Source organism: Dermacentor andersoni, chromosome 8 (assembly GCF_023375885.2).
Source record: "Dermacentor andersoni chromosome 8, qqDerAnde1_hic_scaffold, whole genome shotgun sequence".
In the NCBI taxonomy this organism is placed as follows: domain Eukaryota; kingdom Metazoa; phylum Arthropoda; class Arachnida; order Ixodida; family Ixodidae; genus Dermacentor; species Dermacentor andersoni.
The window spans coordinates 29847822-29867770 of record NC_092821.1 but is presented as its reverse complement, the minus strand read 5'-3'; the positions used below and the strand labels follow the sequence as shown (position 1 = coordinate 29867770).

Below are 19949 nucleotides of genomic sequence, written 5' to 3'. Positions count from 1 at the left end.
CGCAAACCCGCCCACACAGCGCCTTTGCCACGGCACGAAACCTACCAGAGCAACACGTGTGCGCGCTGAAAAAATCAGAACAACGCCGCCATTGTGGCCCAAAAGGCGTGGCCATGCAGCAAAAAAAATAAAAAAGCAGTAAAAGAAATGAGAACCTATACGTCATTTCCGCCTTACTTTTCTCCTAGCGCGCGGAGGGGGTAGGGCCTCTCCTTAGTTTCCTTCCTCCGTGATGGTTTGTCACCAGGACACACCAGGGTATGCATACTTGTGCGATTCTGTTCCCGATTTAACCACAAAGAATAATAATTTATTTATTTTTGCAACAGCAATAACAATCGTGCATGTACTTATATAAAAATGCTCATCAACTATTTATGGAAATAAAAATGTTGTATTGTGAGAAAGTGTTGCGCCCTTGAGTGGAATGCTACAAGTGTCGTCTGCTACGAGGCCTGCTCGCTGCAAACGCGAGACTTTTCTCGCAGACGACAGGCACTTGCTAACTCTCTCTCGCTCTTTCGAAAGGCTGCGTCAGCTGTCACGATTGCTGAACGTCTTCACATACTTTTAAGCACATCTGCTGCAGTGCTACCTAGGACGCTGGTGGCCTCCTACCAATATGCTTCATCATATTGTATATTGACGTACCGCTTCCGAAGCGTTATGGCGTGGCTTTGCACTTACCCATTTTGCGACACTAGACTACAGCCAGGAAGCAGCAACATTTCCTACCACAAGTAAGTTTGTGTTCTCAGACCTAAAACACGCATTTCAATGAGCACATAAACGAGGAATGCATAATGAAGCCCTCAATAAAATTTGATTGTCAAGCCACTAGAAGTACAACTATATATGTCTTGTATCAGTAGTGCCTTCTTTTTCATATTCTGAAGTTTCATAAAGCACGTAACGGTGCAGTGCCAACCTAACACACTTAACAAACCAAGGTCCAAATGCTCAAAACATGTTCTTTCAACGTTTACGATGCCGTCGCTTTGTCGTTAGGGCTTCGACGCCACACCGCGACACAAACATCGTCCCAGTCGCTGGCCCAGCGCGCTCTCGCCACTTCGAGCAACATAACAAAGGCAGAGAGCTTTGCGTTGCACTGTCCCACTGCAGGTTACAGCAAATGCGCTTGAAGCTAAACCAAAACTGCCAAAAAAATACTTGTAGACTAGTTCGCCAGTCAACAGAACGCCAATCCGAAGCCTGTAATTCCCATCGTTCCCAACCTGAACATCGCCCCCGAGGGCTCCGTGGTCGCTGCGCATGCGTTAGCTGAGAGAAGGTGAGAAAGGAGAACAAATTGGCTTTACCGGATGTGACGTCACATTGTTGTTTGTTTTTGCTTTAATGAAATAACTACTCTCGAACTCAGACGGCATGGCTCGCGTCTCGTTCGCGCGCGTACGTATGGATGTGGTCCGCTTTTAGTTTTGGCGAATGGTTAGAAGCTTCAAGTTGCGGACACTGCGGTGGGTCAGGGCTTGATGACATTTGTTGCCCAGCTGCTGGTGCTACCGCGACGTACTTGGAACAACGGTAAATTTTGTGCGATTACCCGTTCTCTTGCTGACACGTAAAAAACCGGTTGCGCATTCGAGCTGTGGTCGATGTGATCTCGAAATTCGAAGGAACACGAAACGGTTGTCGCAGGTCCCGCAGTGATCGCAGTATTATTCGTTCGTGCCTTCAACGCTGCAGTTCCTACGCGTTGCACCGATGTAAAAAAATGAACAAAAAAACAGCGACATCTTCCACGCGCCAGAAATGCATGCACTCAACTAGCGTGGATGTCGTCCTATGATGTTTATCGCGTTCTTAAGTCTATTTTTCTCGATCTCTATATGATGACTACGCTATACCCTTCTTATTTACCCATGCAGCGCATTGCTGCATTTAATTACCTTTCTCACTGCTGACGCGCGCGGTATGGGCGTCAGAGGCTTTCATTCGTTGCAGTGAGATAACGAAAGCGTATTTCCTTCACTTAAAGCTTCTTAGTAGCTCCTTTGCGAGCCGTGGAGTGAAATCATACAATGCGTACGTTGTGAGCGAGCTGGTAAACGAAACCACTTTACTGCTGCTGCTACTATCACTTTTACGGGAACTTTCAAAATTAAACATATATGAGTATGAATTGGCTCACCAAACTTTATATGCACGTCCGTTGCTTTCGTTCATAGATCATGTGCGTAGCTTTACAACCGTAACCGATATTGTAAAAACAGCAAGAAGACAGATGACACAAGTAATGTGTCTGGTTTAATTGTTGTATGTGCTGTGTTTAGAATATCAACCAACCCCGCGCGGTCGTGCTGTTTACAGCTAAAACGTGTTTTTTTTTGTTGCATGAGGAGCATTTGCTTCTAATTGTGGCAGTAACGTTGTGAATTGTCCTCGGCCCAGATCGCTGACTGTGTGCATTGCAAACTTGTCTAATTTGTTTCACTTTGCTGCTCTCTTTACAGCTTCTGCTTATTTCCTCTGCCTGCACCTTATATTTGTTGTGTTTATCAAGACCTGGCCTGTCTCTGCCTCGTTGAAGGCAAATGGACACAAGTACTGGTTGCTGTTGGTTTGTTTGGTTTGCTCAGTCTGAGCGTGGTATGTATATCCATTTGCTAAAAGGGTATGCAGCTGCGTCTAATGCAGGTACTGCTCATCTAAAGGTACTAGATTTAATAAGTAGTAGTTTGAGTGAGAATTAGTTGCTTTGAGTGATCTATGACACCAGAGAGTTACTGTTGTAGAAAGGTGACAAAGCTGGTCCACAAATTTAAGGTATGGAGATGCTTAACCATTTAAGTGTTCTAAGTTGCCATGAAGTATTACACACATTTAAAATTTCAGTTGCAAAAGACACAGTAGAAGAAGAATCCAGAGGATTTGCTGCCAGATGTCTTGCGACAATAAACTAGAGAAAGCATTATAGTGTGAGCTGCCAATGATTGTCGTCAGCTCTAACCCATTTTTCTATATAGTCACTGTTGCTTCATTGTCTGTTGCCATCACATGCTTGTTATAAACAAAAAATTGAGCTGCATGATTCCCCTGATTTTTCTCGCTCATAAGATACAAATGTTTTGATTTTAGCTGCCTTGGGGCCTCATGGTAGAAAACGAGTGTTTATTAGCCAGTTGTCAGCTTCTAAGATCATGTGCTTTGTAATGTGGGTGTTTTAAAGGATACTACACGTCTGCCATCATAACTGTGAGTGCTGCTGCCTAGCACTCCCACGGCTTTGCTTAGTACATATGCGCAGCTATCCAAGAAAATTGACATTGGGACAACTGCCGTTGAAGCACACTTGGTAGAGCATTGCAAGCACAAGGCAGAAAATGTGGGTTCAGCTTCGTTGTCTCTTATGCAAAGCATTATCATGAGCTGTCTCCTGGCTTCTTCTGCTCAGTGGCTATGGTGTTGGGCTGCTGAGCACGAGGTCGCGGGATCGAATCCCGGCCACGGCGGCCGCATTTCGATGGGGGCGAAATGCGAAAACACCCGTGTGCTTAGATTTAGGTGCACGTTAAAGAACCCCAGGTGGTCAAAAAAAATTTCCGGAGTCCTCCACTACGGCGTGCCTCATAATCAGAAAGTGGTTTTGGCACGTAAAACCCCAAATATTATATTATCCTGGCTTCTTCGTACATCCAGTCAGATAGGCTCAATAATAGTTAGTAACGTGCCTGATGGTGGGTCGTTAATCTGGGTCCTTAGTGCAGCAGCCCAATTCTTTACCCATTAGGCTAAAGATGCATGCACAGCGCGCCAGATTAATCTCATTGGTTCTCTCGTAGCAGCTAATTTTTTCAGATGTTATGTGACACAGAGTTTGGGATTCACCCGTTTCAGCTCAGATGCAACAAAGCAGGTGTTGTGTCTATTTCGGTGAGAAGTGTGTGCAGTTGTTTTGGTTTCTCTGTGTTGACGTAGTGTGCTTTGTATTTCATATGGTGTTAGGCATTACCTCAATTGCAGCTTCAATGCTGTGCCCATAAAAGCAGTTGTAGGTAGGTGCTCAGGAGTAATGGGAAGCTCATTCTTCCTCATTCTCTCTTGCATACAGCAGGTAGTGCGTCCAGTTTAGTGCCATGCACCTGTGTGGGGCATTTCCTCGTTTTTATTCTGCTGATGTGTTGTACATAGGGGGAAAGTCAATCCTCTACATCATGGTTGTCAGTGCCGCTGAATACAGTGCAGTCTCAGTCTCGCTGCCTTGAAATGTCATAAGAGGTGACATCTGGGGGTAAAGTAGCATCTTGCTGTACCTTGTCATCGGGCATAGCCAAGGTTGTGGTTGTGCAACCCAAGGATCCTGGAACTTTCTGTGGGACCAATGGCACCGATGTTGAAAAGTGGGTGGCTATGTACGAACGTGTGAGTGGAATCAACAGATGGGACCCCACGCGTGTGCTAGTTAACCTGTTGTTCTACCTAAGAGGCATGGCAAAGGTGTGGTATGAAAACCACGAAAAGGAGCTAACCAGCTGGGACCAATGCAAAGAGAAGTTGACAGAGTTGTTTGGCAAACCAGCCGGCCATAAAATTGACGCAAAACAGGAATAGGCCTCCTGTACCCAATCTCCCACGGAGTCCTATCTCTTGTACATCCAAGATATGCTGGCACTTTGTCGTAAAGCAAACCCGATCACGACATGACAGAAGCTGAGAAGGTCGGGCATGTGCTTAAGGGTTGCTGACGACGCCTTTAATCTGCTCATGTGCAAAAGCTGCTCTACAGTTGATGTTATCTTTAAAGAGTGCCAACAATTCCAGCATGCCAAAAGCCGATGCGTCTTGCAACCATTCGCCAGACTGCCCACTACTGCTGCAACGCCAACGTGTGAAGATCAACCCACACAGCAGCATGCGTCGCCATCGGAGGATGTGGTGCGAATCGTTGACATGAACTGGATGCGATGGCGCCTGCATTTCTGTTTGCCTATCCCTGATGCTACTACATTTTCAGTCCCCTTCTTGCAAGCCATCATTCACCAGGAACTTGAAAACATTGGCTTACGTTCTGTCTGTGCTGTTGCCAATCCCAGAGCTAACAAACGCCCTTCTACTATTTTTGCTCCACCTCGACGCTTCTCTCTGCGTTATCGCAACGCGACTGAGTAGAGAACTGCGGACGACCAGCCGATATGTTTCACCTGCTGCCGCATTGGTCATGTCGCCTGATACTGTCGCAACTCGTGGCCCTTAACACTTCGCATGCCGACCAACCTGAGCCGTTGTGATGAAAATGCCCGCAATGTTTCGCCCACTGCCGAATCTAACAGCGCCAACTCTGCTAGGAACATGTGGTACAGTCACTCACCATCGCCGCACGGACACCAGTCTCGTTCACCGCAAACACGTCGCCCATCTTCGCGTTCGCCACAGCCACGTCGCCTTTTGTCCCCTGTGGCCTTTGCCCGCACCCGTTCGTAAAACTAAGAAATGCAGCCCTCGGAGGTGGTGCTGCATTGCCTAATGCTGCAGCAAATCCTCTGTCTATGCACACAAGGAGAAGTGTAATTGGCATTAAAATAGACAGCATAGCTGTCCAAGCACTCATCGACAGTGGAGCCCACATACCTGTGATCAGTGCTAGCCTGCGTAGTCGTTTAAAGAAGGTCCTCACCCCAGCAGCTACCCGAGTGCTTCATATGGCTGACGGTGGAATGCTGGTTCTTGGAATGTGTACTGCAAGTATAGCTGGCCGCCCTACTTCTGTTCTCTTTACTGTGAGCAACATCTTCCCTCACAACATTATTCTAGGATTTGACTTTTTATCCACTCATTCTGCTCTCCTCGATTGCGCGGCCGACGTTCTTCAGTTAGAACTGCCTCAACTCGCCGATGCTCCGAGCACCGCCCCACCGCACTTGTGCTCGCTTCGTGATGTGCGTCTGTCACTCGAAGCAGTTACTTACGTCACTTTGACCGCCCAGCCACAGTTTCCTGATGGTGAATATGTGCTTCGCCCCATCATCGATGTGCTTTGAACCAGTCACGGTTACTAATAATGACATTGTTTTACCTCTTCTGAATCGCAGCGCCCAGCTCTGGTTCCTTAACGGACGACATTGCGAAAATGACTGCACTTAACCTCACCTCTGCACAGGCCAGGGACATACGTCTCCTGCTTGAATCGTACAAAGGAATCTTTGATTTCGGCAACAGGCCTTTAGGCTGAACATCTGTTGTTCACTACCATATAAACACTGGAGACACAAATCCTATTTGTCAGCGTCCCTATCGTGCATCGCATGCTGAACGTCGAGTCATCCAATCAGAGGCGGGCAAAACGCTCCGCAAAGGGGTCATCGAGCCATCAGCCAGCCCTACGCCTGTCGTCCGTGTGAAAAAAGAAAGATGGTGCCTGGCATATTTTCGTCGATTATTGCCACTTAAATGATATCACGCGAAAAGACGTCTACCCACTACCATGCATCGATGACACCTTGGACTGCTTGCACAGAGCTAAATACTTATCGTCCATCGATCTTCGATCCAGCTACTGGCAGATTTCGGTTGATGAAATGGTTGGAGAAGACAGCCTTCATCACACCGGATGGCTTATATCAATTCAAAGTCATGCCCTTTTGCCTATGCAATGCTCCTGCGACATTTGAACTTGTGATGGACTCTCTTCTGCGATGCTACAAATGGACCACCTGTCTTTGTTACCTTGACAAAGCTGTTTTTTCTCCTATGTTGGGCAGCTGCCTTACCCGACTCACTGCCATTATTGCGGTCTTCTGAAAAGCTGGCCTCCAACTCCACGAAGTGGCAATTTGGGCACTGTCAGATTACCGTGTTGGGGCACCTCATTGACGCATCCGGTGTCCAACCAGATTCGGAAAAAGTTCGTGCCATATGCAGTTTCCCTGTGCCACATTCTGCTTCTGACGTGCGCTGCTTCTTCGGCCTGTGTTCTTACTTTCATCGTTTCATCAAAAACCTTGCCAACATTGCTCGGCCTTTGACAGATCAAAAAGAACACACCATTCTTATGGGGCCCGGAGCAGGCTCATGCGTTTGCCGCTCTCATCAGGTTTCTGACCACCCTTCCCATACTTGCCCACTTTGATCCATCTGCACCGACCGAAGTCTACACTGGCGCAAGCAGCCATGGCATCGGCGCTGTTCTCGATCAACAACAGAATGGTACGGAGTGCGTGATAGCTTACGCCAGCCGCCTGCTGTCACCTGCCGAGAGAAATTACCCCATCACCGAGTGGGAGTGCTTTGCTTTAGTTTGGGCTGTCGTCAAGTTCCGGCCATATTTGTACGGCCGTACATTTTCGGTCGTTACAGACCACCACGCACTCTGCCGGCTGTCTTCCCTCCGGGACCCGACAGGACGGCTTGGTGGCTGGGCTTTGTGGCTCCAGGAATTTTCATTTATTGTCAATTACAAGACTGGATGCCTCCACAAGGACACTAACTGCCTCTCGTCACCCCGTGGATCCACTTGATCCTTCTGTGCAAGATCCGGTGACCTGCGTGATGGCTTTCACTGACATGACATGCGCACCGAACAACAACGCAACGAGTCCTTACAGTCAATCATTGCCGGAGTGCAATCACTCCGACAGCACTGACGGCACATGCCGCGTGTTCTTGCCACGCAACGGCATCCTCTACCACCGCAATATGAACGCTGATGGCCCTGAGTTGCTTCTTGGCCGTCCTCATCATCTGCAATCTGTTGCTCTTGAACAACTTCACGATGTACCGACGGTGGGACACCTTGAAGTTTTGCATAGATACGATCATGTACAACGCCGGTTCTTCTGGCCAGGTCTCTACTGCTTTGTGCACTGTTATGTCGCAACTTGCGAATTGTGTCAGTGCCGGAAGAAACCTCCCCTACCACCTGTCGGATGACTCCATCCAGTTGAAGTTCCCTGTGAACCGTTCTCTCGCTTAGGCCTTGACTTACCTGGCACTTTTCCGACGACGACTAGAGCTAACAAGTCGACTGCCATCGCTACTGATTACATGACACGCTATGCGATAACAAAGGCATTGCCGACTAGCTGTGCAACAGACGTCGTCGATATTCTCCTCCACGACATCATTCTCCACCATGGTGCACCTCGACAGTTGTTACAGACCGCAGCTGCTCATTCTTGTCTCTAGTTGTCGACGGCCTCGTCTGCTCTTGTGCCACTGAGCATAAGCTGTCCACTGCCTACCACCCACAAACAAACGGTCTTATGGAATGTCTCAACCGAACAATCACAGAGATGCTGTCGATGTAGGTCTCCAACGATCACCGCGACTGGGACACCACGCTGGCCTTACTGCCGTTTGTGTATAACTTGTCCCGACGTGACACTGCAGGATATTCACCCTTTTATCTTTTGTATGGTTGCAACCCCACTTTGCCCTTTGACATCATAATCCCTTCTGTGCCACGTGTTGCAACTGACCATGCTCATGAAGTCATCGATCGCGCTCACAGGGCATGTCAAGTCGCCCAATCTCGTTTATTAGCCCCGCAGCATATACCAAAAGAGTTATGACTGATGCCATCGCGATGTTAAGTTCGCACCAGGTGCTTGGATGCTCCTTTGGTCACCATGTCGTCGGGTTGGCCTCTCCCAGAAGCTTCTCTCTCACTACACAGGGCCTTATGAAGTCCTAAGTCAAGTTAACAACGTAAATTACGAGATTTCGCCACTTCAGTTTGATGCATCCTCAAGTCTGACGCCTGTTGACGTCGTGCATGTTTCGCGGCTGAAGCCATACTTCGCTCCCGATTCTTTGCCTACCATGAGCCAAGACTGCGCTTCACCACCCGGGGGTCCTGTTACGGAAGGATGAAAAAACAGAGGAAGAAGACCGCAGCACGCTGGCTGCTGTGTCCTGTTGGTGGTCAGCCATCTTAACTACTCTGCCTCATCTTGTATATTGACACGTGTACTTCTTTATCTTTATTGGGTGACCACTTCTCGCCGCCTAACAAATGTTATCGCACAGCACAGGACGCGCCTGCATGTAAAAGAAGTTTCTGGAATGTTATCGATGGTTCCGTCCACTGTCTTTCACTGCAACTTGTGTTATCTGATTGCATGTGTGCGCGACACGAATAATGTGGAACATTGTGGAAGACACGCAGGTCCCAGTGACTGCTCTGGAACATTCGACGACAGATGTATAAAAGCCGACGCGCTTGACCCGCTCATCAGATTTTCGATGACCGCCGATCGTGTTCGCCGCTACCATCCTTCTTTGAGTGTAGCCTCTTTTGAGGGCACAAGTTCGCCCAATAAAACGCTTGTTTCGTTAATCATAGTTTTGCTGCCTTCTGAACCGTCACTACCACGTGACAATATATATTTTAAATACAGTCTTTCTATACTCCCAACATCCCCGTAACAGTATGCTTTGCCTCTGGCATGTTCATGATCTCCGATGGTATATAAAACTGATGCAGACTAAGCTTCACAAAGGATTATGTTCCGTCTCTTCCTTACAGGCTGCTGTGTTTCAGCTAAATCTGCTTTTCCTGTGTCCAGTGGTCTTGTCGCTCAATTAGTGCTTGCCTATTTCTGTTACACTGCAACCTCTCTTCTCCTCTCTCCTCTTGTCCTCCTGTCCTTTTACACTGCTGCAAACTTTTAGATTTCAATACTTGAATGATTAATACAAAGATTGATGCTGCCATATAATATGTGACGGCTGTCATGACGGCAATAATTTAGGTGGACCTGAAACTAAATGAAAAAACAAACAACAAAACAGGCATGTGTGAATAGGAATAAATTCCTTGTGACAAAACTGACTCCATGCTAAACTTTGCCTCAAGGAAATTGGTCTTAAAAGTCTCAAACCCATTTGCGCATACTGCATAAGCCAAGTTTTCCACTCGTCAAAACAGCAGCCGCCACAAAGTGTTAGGAAAGAGGCAAAGAAACTATGCCTTTGCATTCGTACTCTCCTCACAAAGCTTGTGTCATATATGCAATCACTCACCATACACAAACACATTGGTCAACACTGCAATGTTTGGAAGAACCCGAACCAACACTATGTAGCCATTTACCTGCAGTATGCCTCCTGTAACATGAATCCCCACTGTGCTTGGAATCTACATAACTTTTTTTAATTTCTCAGGCATTTGGTGGTAGAGGCCAATGCATTAGACAGAAATCCTGCTACACTGCAGCAATGTTCAGAATGTAGTATGAAGTATGATGTCTGGCTGGAAGTTGAAGATAGAAATTGTATTAGTCGTTAAAATATAGTAGCCAGTATTGAAACTACACATGCACTCAAGGCTGAGCCACATCATGAGAACACGGAAGAGCAGACACACACTTGAGCTGCATTGTGTAGCTTTACCAACAAGCCCAGCTGTACACTGAAGTAAGGCATGTTTTGGGCTAGTCAGCTCGTAGCTTCAGCAAAATTTTAAACTCTGCGAGGAAGACAGGACATGAACAAAAACATAGATGCATGCACAAAGTGTAGACTTCCGACTGGCTTTGTTTGGTGAAGGCAGAGAGTTTATAAGGTTCTTCAAAATGGCAAAACAAAGAACATTCGCAAAGAAATTGTGCACGAGGAAGTGACAAAAAATAGCAAGGCCACCTGTGCATTAAGAGCGCAGTAGAGTCCCAATGTGCCCATCTAAGAATTCTATTTCTTTCCTTGATAGGGATCAAGAAGGTGAGCTTAGTTGTCACACCTTTTAGCGATGTGGAGTGCCTTGATGACTTCTCTTTCTGTTCTTGAGTTTGCCTTCGAAAGGAATTTATTCTGTTCCTCATAAGGCAGGCAGCTTTTGCTGTCGCAGCTCCTGCACTGCAAGAGGAGATTCTCAAGGAAAGAATTGAAGTCTTAGATGGGCACATTAAGACTCTCCTGCACTCTTAATGCATACATGGCCTTGATATTTTTCGTCAATACCTCGTGCACAAATTATTTGCAATTGCTCCTTGTTTTGCTATATTGAAGTACCTTATATATTCTTTGCTTTCACAAAACAAAACCAGTTGGAAGCCTGTGCTTTGTGTGTGTCTATGTTTCAGTTCACGTCCTGTCTTCCTCGCGCAGTTTAAAATTTTGCCTAAACAGTTGTCTAGCGTGTGTATACGATGAGTAATTATTATTATGATGACTGCAGCACAGCAATGGTCTAGTGGCATAGTGTCGACATAGTATAGAGATGGTACTAAGTTAAAAATTTGGAAATGCCATAAATTGTGCGATCAACCCTTATCCCTCGGTTTCCTACAGCTGCAGAGCACTTGACCACTGCAGCAGTCAAGCATGCTGTATATTGGGCAGTGCCAGGAATTGTGAGATCGAGACAGGCTGCCACTAGAAGTTCCTTGGGCCAGGTGATAACTCAAATACATCCAAATATTTCTATATTTCACTATATAAACCTTTGTAGAATGAGGAGAGAGAGAGAGAGAAGCTATATTGAAATTGTAAAGATTTGAAGGAGGGGTGGTCAGAGCCTCTCAGTCCAGGGCCCTACTGGCCTCTGCCGCCTGCTTGACCTGGCTGATTAAGGACTTTTGTCCTGCCAGGTCGGAGCTGGCGAGCTGTGCCTCCCACTGCTCCATTGTCCTACTGGTATTTGGCCTATGAGGGTGCTTAGTGCACTCCCAGGTTATGTGTATTAGGGTAGGTATGCCACCGCACCAAGGACAGTTGGCCCTATAACGAGTGGGATACATGGCGTTTAGCAACTTTAAATGGGGGAACACCCCGGTCTGTATTTTACGCCAATCGGCGGCCTCTTCCCCGTTAAGTTGTGGGTGAGGCGGCGGGTATTTTCTTCGGACTCCACGCTGATCAGCAAGGATGTCTTTGGCATTTAAATTGGTGGAATTTTGTGAGGGGTAGTGCGGGTGGTTGGGGTTAGAAGAAGACGCCGTCGCTCGGTTAGTGAACCCTCGAGCTAACGCGTTAGCCTTTTCGTTCCCCTGTACCCCCGCGTGGCCCGGGCACCAGAGTAGGCGATGATGGTGGTTGAAAAATTTGGGGATTATCGCGAGGCTAGCCGCAGTCACGTGCCCCTTGAGAAACATGCGACATGTCTCCTGGGAGTCCGTGACCACGACCGAGTCCCTTTGCGAACGCTCCGCATGAGCGAGTGCAATCGCCACTGCTAATATTTCAGCCGAGGTGGGGGATCCCACCGTGGCCGACGTGGTAATATGCTGTTGGCTGATAGCGTTCACGACTGCCAGGGCGTACCTCCTTTGGTAGCGCTGCCCGGTCGCCTCTGCATACAGAGCTGTGTCTGTGTAGTACGTGTTGTACCTATGGTTATTAGAGTAGGCTGATTGAATGTGTTGTGCGTGTGCTTTGTGCCTTTCTTTGTTGTACTCGGGATGCATATTCTTTGGAATTGGGGCTACTGTAATTTTGGATCTCATCGAAGGAGGGAGAGGTACGGCCTGCTCTGTGAGATAAATGGGGTATGCTGGGATATTGAGTCTAGCCAATATTGCCCTACCAGTTTTTGTGAAGCTGAGGCGCTCCCTCTGTCGCATCAGGGTGGCTTGCCTCAGTTCGTCGAAAGTATTGTTGAAGTACATTTAGGCAGGCCCAGAGCAGCTTTGAAAGCGGTTCGGATTATTGTGTTAGCCTGCTTTTCCTCCTCCCTGTTCAGGATTTGGTACGGTAAGCCATACGTTATACGACTAACCACTAAAGCCTGTACGAGCCTTAGGGTATCGTCTTCTCGCATTCCCGCTTTTCGATACGTCACGCGACGTATCATTTGGGCTATGTTGTTGGCTGTGGATTTGAGGGTCTTGAGTGTCTGTACTGCTCTCCCGTCGCTCTGAAGCCACAAACCCAGGACTCGCATTGTGGGTACCTCTCGGACTGATTGGCCCTCAACCACGATGTTAATCGATCCTCTGGATTTGTAGCCTTTCGCGTGTATCCGGATAACCTCAGATTTTTCGGGTGCGCACTTCAGGCCACTCCATCTAGAAAATTTCTCCACCGCTAATACTGCACTTTGGAGCGTATATTCTTTATCCCCTAGTGAACCTCTGCTCGTCCACAGCGTGATGTCGTCTGCGTAGAGCGTGTAACCTAGGTTGGGTATCCAATCCAGATCGCGCGCGAGGCGACACATCGCCATGTTGAAGAGAAAATGAGGAACTTTTCAAGGGTGAAGTTGTTTCACACAAAGGAAAACTATAACTAAATAGTGACCAGTTCCTTTTGTTTTGTAAGCCAGATTGCATGTATTTGACATTGCTTACTGACTCTTAATTATTCTCGCTGTCCGATACAAGCATATGCACTAACATATGTTTTCAAACAAAACTATAGTGTGAAGCCATGTTTATGGTGGAATAAAATTGGTCCCAATACACAGCTTTGTGGCACACCAGATCTTACTAGCGATCGCGGAGAAGAAAGTTAATTAGTAGTTACAAATTGGTACCGGTTAGTTAAGAATTTACTAATCCAATTCGTAGTCCTGTCAATTCGAAGTTTACTGTCGTTTGTGTATCGGACCAAGCCGATGTCCCCTGGCCTGGGCGGTCCCTGGCGCTTCACCTAGTGGTGGCCTTTGAAAATAGCAGTGTGGCACCAGTGGTTGCATCAGGATCTAGGCTCATGAAGATAGACAGCAACGTGCACAGGGCAAGGAGTTTGGTGGCCTGGTACTCGTCACATTTGTGGAGAACACTATAGTTTTTCCTAGGGTACCAGTCTGTGCACTGTGCGTGTATATATATATATATATACATATATATATATATATATATATATATATATATTGTCACGTGGTATATATATATATATATATATATATATATATATATATATATATATATATATATATATATATAATATGTTGTGCAGGATTGCTCGTTGGCAGCATGTGCTCATGCAGCAGCTGACGGGCCTTCGATGTGTTTCGCCCTGGTAGTGCGGTCGTCTTTGTGGTTCTAGAGCTGCGCTGGCATTGCCCAAGAACAGGATATATCGGCATGGTGCAGAATTGCAGAATGGGGTGCTCCATTCTATTCCCACTTCATTCCTTCAGAGTTGTGGTTTATGTGATTCCAGTCCTTTTGTTGGGGTTCTGACAGTTGAACCATTCCCACTCCTTGAGTGGTTGAACTATTCTGCTCCAATCCTCCAATTACAGTAAATAAAACGCTTTCTGTATAATTACTTACTACTTGCGCCCCGATGCGATAGCGTAGAGGTAGAGCATCTGCCTCACGTGCAAAAGGACTGTGGTTCAAATCCTGGTGGCACGCAATTTTCCACTGGATAAAAAGAAATCCACATGTTGATACAGCTGTATAAACAGGCCTGGTGGCCTGACCCCGGCGACCAGAACCGGTAATGCACTCCCTCACCAGAGCAGGATTGGCCACCTTGGTGCAGTACTTGGCCAGTCCTTGACCTTCTGTATGAATAGATCAAACCTCGGCCCTCAGTCCCCAGCAGCTACTAAGCAACTGACCATTGCGGCGGTCAGACCTGTGATGCAGCAGAGCGTGTTAAGAATCTCTGGATCTGGACAGGCCGCCATTGGAATCTGAACCTGGCAATGTTTAACGCTAGAACGTTTTCTAGTGAGGAGAGTCTAACAGTGCTATTGGAGGAATTAGCGGGCATTAAATGGGATATAATAGAGCTCAGTGAGGTTGGGAGGACAAATTAAGCATATACAGTGCTAAAAAGCGGGCACATGCTGTGCCACCAGGGCTTAGCGGAGAGACGAGAACTAGGAGTCGGATTCCTGTTTAATAAGGATATAGCTGGTAACATACAGGAATTGTATAGCATTAACGAGAGGGTGGCAGGTCTTGCTGTGAAACTTAATAAGAGGTACAAATTGAAGGTCGTACAGGTCTACGCCCCTACATCCAATGACCGAGAAGTCGAAAGCTTCTATGAAGATGTGGAATCGAGATAGGTAAAGTCAAAACAAAATACACTATACTGATGGGCGACTTCAATGCCAGGGTAGGCAAGAAGCAGGCTGGAGAAAAGTCATTGGGGGATTATGGCAAAGGTTCTAGGAATAGTAGGGAAGAGTTATTAGTAGAGTTTGCAGAACGGAATATTTTGCGGACAATGAATACCTTCTTCCGCAAGCGGGATAACCGAAAGTGGACGTGGAGGAGCCCTAATGGCGAGACTAAAAATGAAATAGACCTCATACCCTGTGCTAACCCTGGCATCATACAAGATGTGTATGTGCTCGGCAAGGTGTGCTGCAGTGACCATAGGATGGTAAGATCTCGAATTAGCCTAGACTTGAGGAGGGAATGGAAAAAACTGGTACATAAGAAGCCGATCAATGAGTTAGCGGTAAGAGGGAAAATAGAGGAATTTCGGATCAAGCTACAGAAGAGGTATAGGGCTTTAACTCGGGAAGAGAACCTTAGTGTTGAAGCAATGAACGAAAATCTTATGGGCATCATTAAGGAGTATGCAATAGAAGTCGGTTGTAACTTCGTTAGACAGGATACCAGTAAGCTATCGCAGGAGACGAAAGATCTAATACCACCCCTTATACATAGCTTTCATTGATTACAAGAAAGTGTTTGATTCAGTCAAAACCTCAGCAGTCATGCAGGCATTATGCATTTGGGGTGTAGACGAGCCATATGTAAAAATAGTGAAAGATATCTACAGCAGCTCCACAGCCACCGTAGTCCTTCATAAAGAAAGCAACAAAATCCCAATAAAGAAGGGTGTCAGGCAGGAAGACACGAACTCTCCAATGCTATTCACAGCATGTTTACAGGAGGTATTCAGAGACCTGGATTGGGAAGAATTGGGGATAAGAGTTAATGGAGAATACCTTAGTTACTTGCGATTCGCTGATGATATTGCCTTGCTTAGTAACTCATGGGACCAATTGCAATGCATGCTCACTGACCCGGAGAGGCAAAGCAGAATGGTAGGTCTGAAAATTAATCTGCAGAAAACTAAAGTAATTTTTAACAGTCTCGGAAGAGAACAGCAGTTTACGATAGGTAGCGAGGCACTGGAAGTGGTAAGGGAAGACATCTACTTAGGGCAGGCAGTGACCGCGAGTTCGGATCATGAGACCGAAATAATCAGAAGGATAAGAATGGGCTGGGGTGTGTTTGGCAGGCATTCTCAGATCATGAACAGCAGGTTGCCATTATCCCTGAAGAGAAAAGTGTATAACTGGTGTGTCTTACCAGTACTCACCTACGGGGCAGAAACCTGGAGGCTTACAAAAGGGGTTCTACTTAAACTGAGGACGACACATCGAGCTATGGAAAGAAGAATGATGGGTGTAACGTTAAGGGGATAAGATGAGAGCAGATTGGGTGAGGGAACAAATGCGAGTTAATGATATCTTACTTGAAATCAAGAAAAATAGGCATGGGCAGGGCATGTAATGAGGAGGGAAGATAACCGATAGTCATTAAGGGTTATGGACTGGATTCCAAGAGAGGGGAAGCGTAGCAGGGGGCAGCAGAAAGTTAGGTGGGCGGATGAGATTAAGAAGTTTGCAGGGACAGCATGGCCACAATTAGCGCATGACCGGGGTAGTTGCTGTTTATTCAAGCATTTTGCAAATGTGGCTCGCTTCTAAGCACCCCTTCTTATGTCTAAAAAAAAAAACAAATGAACATCCAGTATTCTTTTTTAACTTTCACTAAGCTTATCATATAGCTCAGTGTTAACATACAGGTTAACATACAGTATTTACAGGTGAGGTTACAGAAAGCAGTAATAATTGACAGTAAACACTGCTTGGGTGGTGAAAAACATGGGAATCAGGTCATTTTATTTTTGACAATATTTTTTGGCATAGGAGACTAAGCAAATGGTGATGTAGCAACACTGTAAAGACTGAATAAGATGGATGTGGAATGCCTTGATGACTTCTCTTTCTGTTTTTTATTTTGCCTTCAAAAGGAATTTATTCTGTTCCAGATAAGGGAGGCAGCTTTTGCATCTGCAACAGAACATTGGTGGATGTTGTGTGAAGCACTTTCTCCATGCTTTTTCACTACCTGAGCAAGGTAACTTTCTTGGTGCTTCATCACGCAATTTATACAATCAACTTCCATTAATTCTACCCTCACAAGACTGACGGGTCGAATTAAGATGCAAAAACCTGCTGAAGCACCGTTGATTCATTTGGCAACATGTGCTTGAGTAACACGCCTCTGAAACGAACGTGCATCAAATTTCTATTTGTCCACAGTATAAAACTAAAGTAGAAATGACTTAACTCCAAACCAAAGTAGAAACCTACGCGTACCTCATTTTTTAGAATGACAGCTGATTTTCCAAAGCCAGCTTCGCCGTATTACAGCCATGATATGTGGTAAAGCATATGAATGGTGCAACCACGGTTTTAGTTTCGCAATCGATTGCACAGCTAGGCAATTTTCGTCTCAATGTCCTTCGAAAACAAAAAGTGTTCGTTAGAATCAGATAAGTACCACAATCGGACATTGTCAGCTACCGTTACTGCTTGAAAATCTTTCTCGGGTGGGTCAAAAATAGGCATTTCAGAGAGATGGCATTTGTTTAACGCATTCACTGTCCCCTAAGCTCTACTGAGACATGGGCTGCCACTAAAAGGGGTCATTATTGGGGTCTGGTCAAGTTCGCATTATCCGGCGAATGCCAGTTTTAGGATCGAAGTGATGAATGTTTAATTCCATAGAAATGCATGGGCGTCAGCCAGGTTCGAATTAACTGAAAAAATTAAATTAACCAGAGTCAGGTTATTAGAAGGTTACTATACACCCTTTTCTGTTCTCCAAGAAGTTGCCATTTTAATATGTAGTTTTCTTCTATCAGTGTGGCAATGGTGCTAAATTTAGCATTTGTTTGAATCATCCATTGTTCCAAGGACAAGCTACAAAGTAGGGGCACACTTTTAGACTTGAAACATTTCCACATATAAAGGCAGGGCATGTTAACATCTGTACAATTAACATAAGTTGGCTGTATTGTCTGCATAGCATGTGGTTGCCTTTTTGGAATGTGGTATTCCTGTAAAACAAAGTTGCATTTGTTTCAAATAAATTGCTGAACCATTGCTTGTGTGTTTTCCTGCGCTCTCTGTGCTGATTGTGCTTTTGAAAGTGCAGTGAGCAACTGCAGACTGAAATGCACAAGGCTTCACTTTATCATGCCAGGAAGCATTTTGGCTTGACAAAGGAGCCTTAATTAACCCCTTCCATGCACACACTTTTTTTGTATGAACACATCAAATGAAAGACAGTGATCTCTTCTCGTGTATTTTAAAGCCTGGCAGTGTTAAAGACAGAGTGAAGTTGTACAAATACAATTTACTGTTAAGTATTGCTGCTAAAACCTCATGCTTGTGTATAGTATATGCATGCAGTGCTGGCTATGCCGTGGTAGAGCCGTGAAACAGCTTTCTATAGCATTGCTGTGTTCTGCAACCTGAGGTCAAAACTATAAATCTCTAGATGTTCAGCAGCACAATTGACAGCTATTTCCGTATGTTCGATGCACTCCTGGCCAGGGACTTCTCGTCCTGTAGGCAAAATAGATGGCTGCCTCGGACGCTGTTTTGGAAAGAGCGCAGCGTACCTTGAAAGCTTGCTCACAATGCTTCACCAGCAGGTTTTGCCAGCGAGAGTGGAGGGGGGCACAATAATTTGACTTTACATGGTGCGGCACAATACCTTAAAATGCTGCTGCTTCTGGCTTCCACTTACTATGGCATGCTGGTGCACCTCAACATGGAGCAACCCCATTTTACTAAAATTCTGAATTCTTCTACCAACATGGTGTGGTGTGGCTATCTATGATCACTGTATAAAACCGGGGCAAACAGCATGTCTAAAAAGTAAAAAAGCTGGTATAACTGTAATGAATGACCTGCAGTCATCCGAAATGTGCAAAATCGCAAGAATTGGTCAAACTCAAACACTGCAGAGTTTAAGTAGTCCTGGCACAATTTTTTTCTTATGCGTGTGTAGCTGTCATTCAGTTAACTACACTACAAAACTTCAAATTCCTTTTATGTGCAACAAATATATCCTTAACGCCAACATTTAAACATGTGCCAAAGGCAGTGTGGCCCCATAATCTGGTGACAACATTGCATGGTAGGTCACAAACAAATGATGCATGCTGCAGTTGTTCATGAGTAAGCCATGCCATTATTAGGTCATTGAAAACTGAGCATGTTAGGACCACTATGCAGCACAACATTGGTCTTTCTGTCTTGGTGCACACTGTGGAGTGGGTGCATGTTAAAAACCTCAGGCGATTAAAGTTAAGCCAGAGTCCGCAACTATGGCATGCCTCGTAATCGTATCGTGGTTGTGACTTATAGAACACTAAAAGTAAATTAATTTTAATTTACATGTTTGAGAAGAGTCATAACAAAATTTATTTAGTGAAGCAAGTCTTAGCACACATTAAGAATCACTCAAAGCACATGCAGCTTTCAGTGGTATGGTGTGGCCATAAAAGCTGCCATTTGGAACCAGATTAATATAAAAAAATTCAGTCCAAAAGTTTAATGTCAGTGCTCCTTTACATGTAAGCATGAGGGACACATCTTTAAAGGCATCATCTAAATCCTGTGGAAGTATTTATTGGTGAATATCAAATGGCCCTACATCTAAGGAAGTTATAGGGTGTTATAACAGGAAGCCACAAGATTTTTGTTGTGCACTCTTCCTATATAGGAAGAGTGCACAATATAGGGCAGCAACAAAATAGTTTGGCCTAGTGAAGAATTCATTCAAGATCCTTGCCAATTTGGCAGGTCCACTATGATTAGAGATAATGAAGGCCAAGCACCTTGAAATGCATGCCCAAACCTCATCAGCATTGCATCACTTATTTGAAATAACTTTCATTTTGTAATTTCGCCAGATTAAAAGTTCTCAAAAACCTGCTTGACTGGTTTCAAGAACTTTTCGAGAACGGTTTGGTTCCATTTGAATGCAGCA

General features: G+C 45.6%; 1 long non-coding RNA gene across 5 annotated transcripts in view; it reads left to right on the top strand.

The window, feature by feature from the left end:
* The first annotated feature begins 277 nt into the window (after positions 1-277).
* The window catches only part of LOC129383455 (uncharacterized), a 43621-nt gene continuing 23949 nt past the window's right edge, over positions 278-19949 (top strand). Inside the window, exons 1-4 of one of the 5 annotated variants that reach the window (XR_011895960.1) lie at positions 278-740; positions 2478-2613; positions 11251-11354; positions 16915-18052. This is a non-coding gene — a long non-coding RNA (uncharacterized lncRNA). Of the gene's footprint in view, positions 741-1399; positions 1549-2477; positions 2614-11250; positions 11355-16914; positions 18053-19949 lie in introns of those variants that run through there. The other 4 variants (XR_008611365.1, XR_011895958.1, XR_011895959.1 and 1 more) reach the window with 4 other exon arrangements.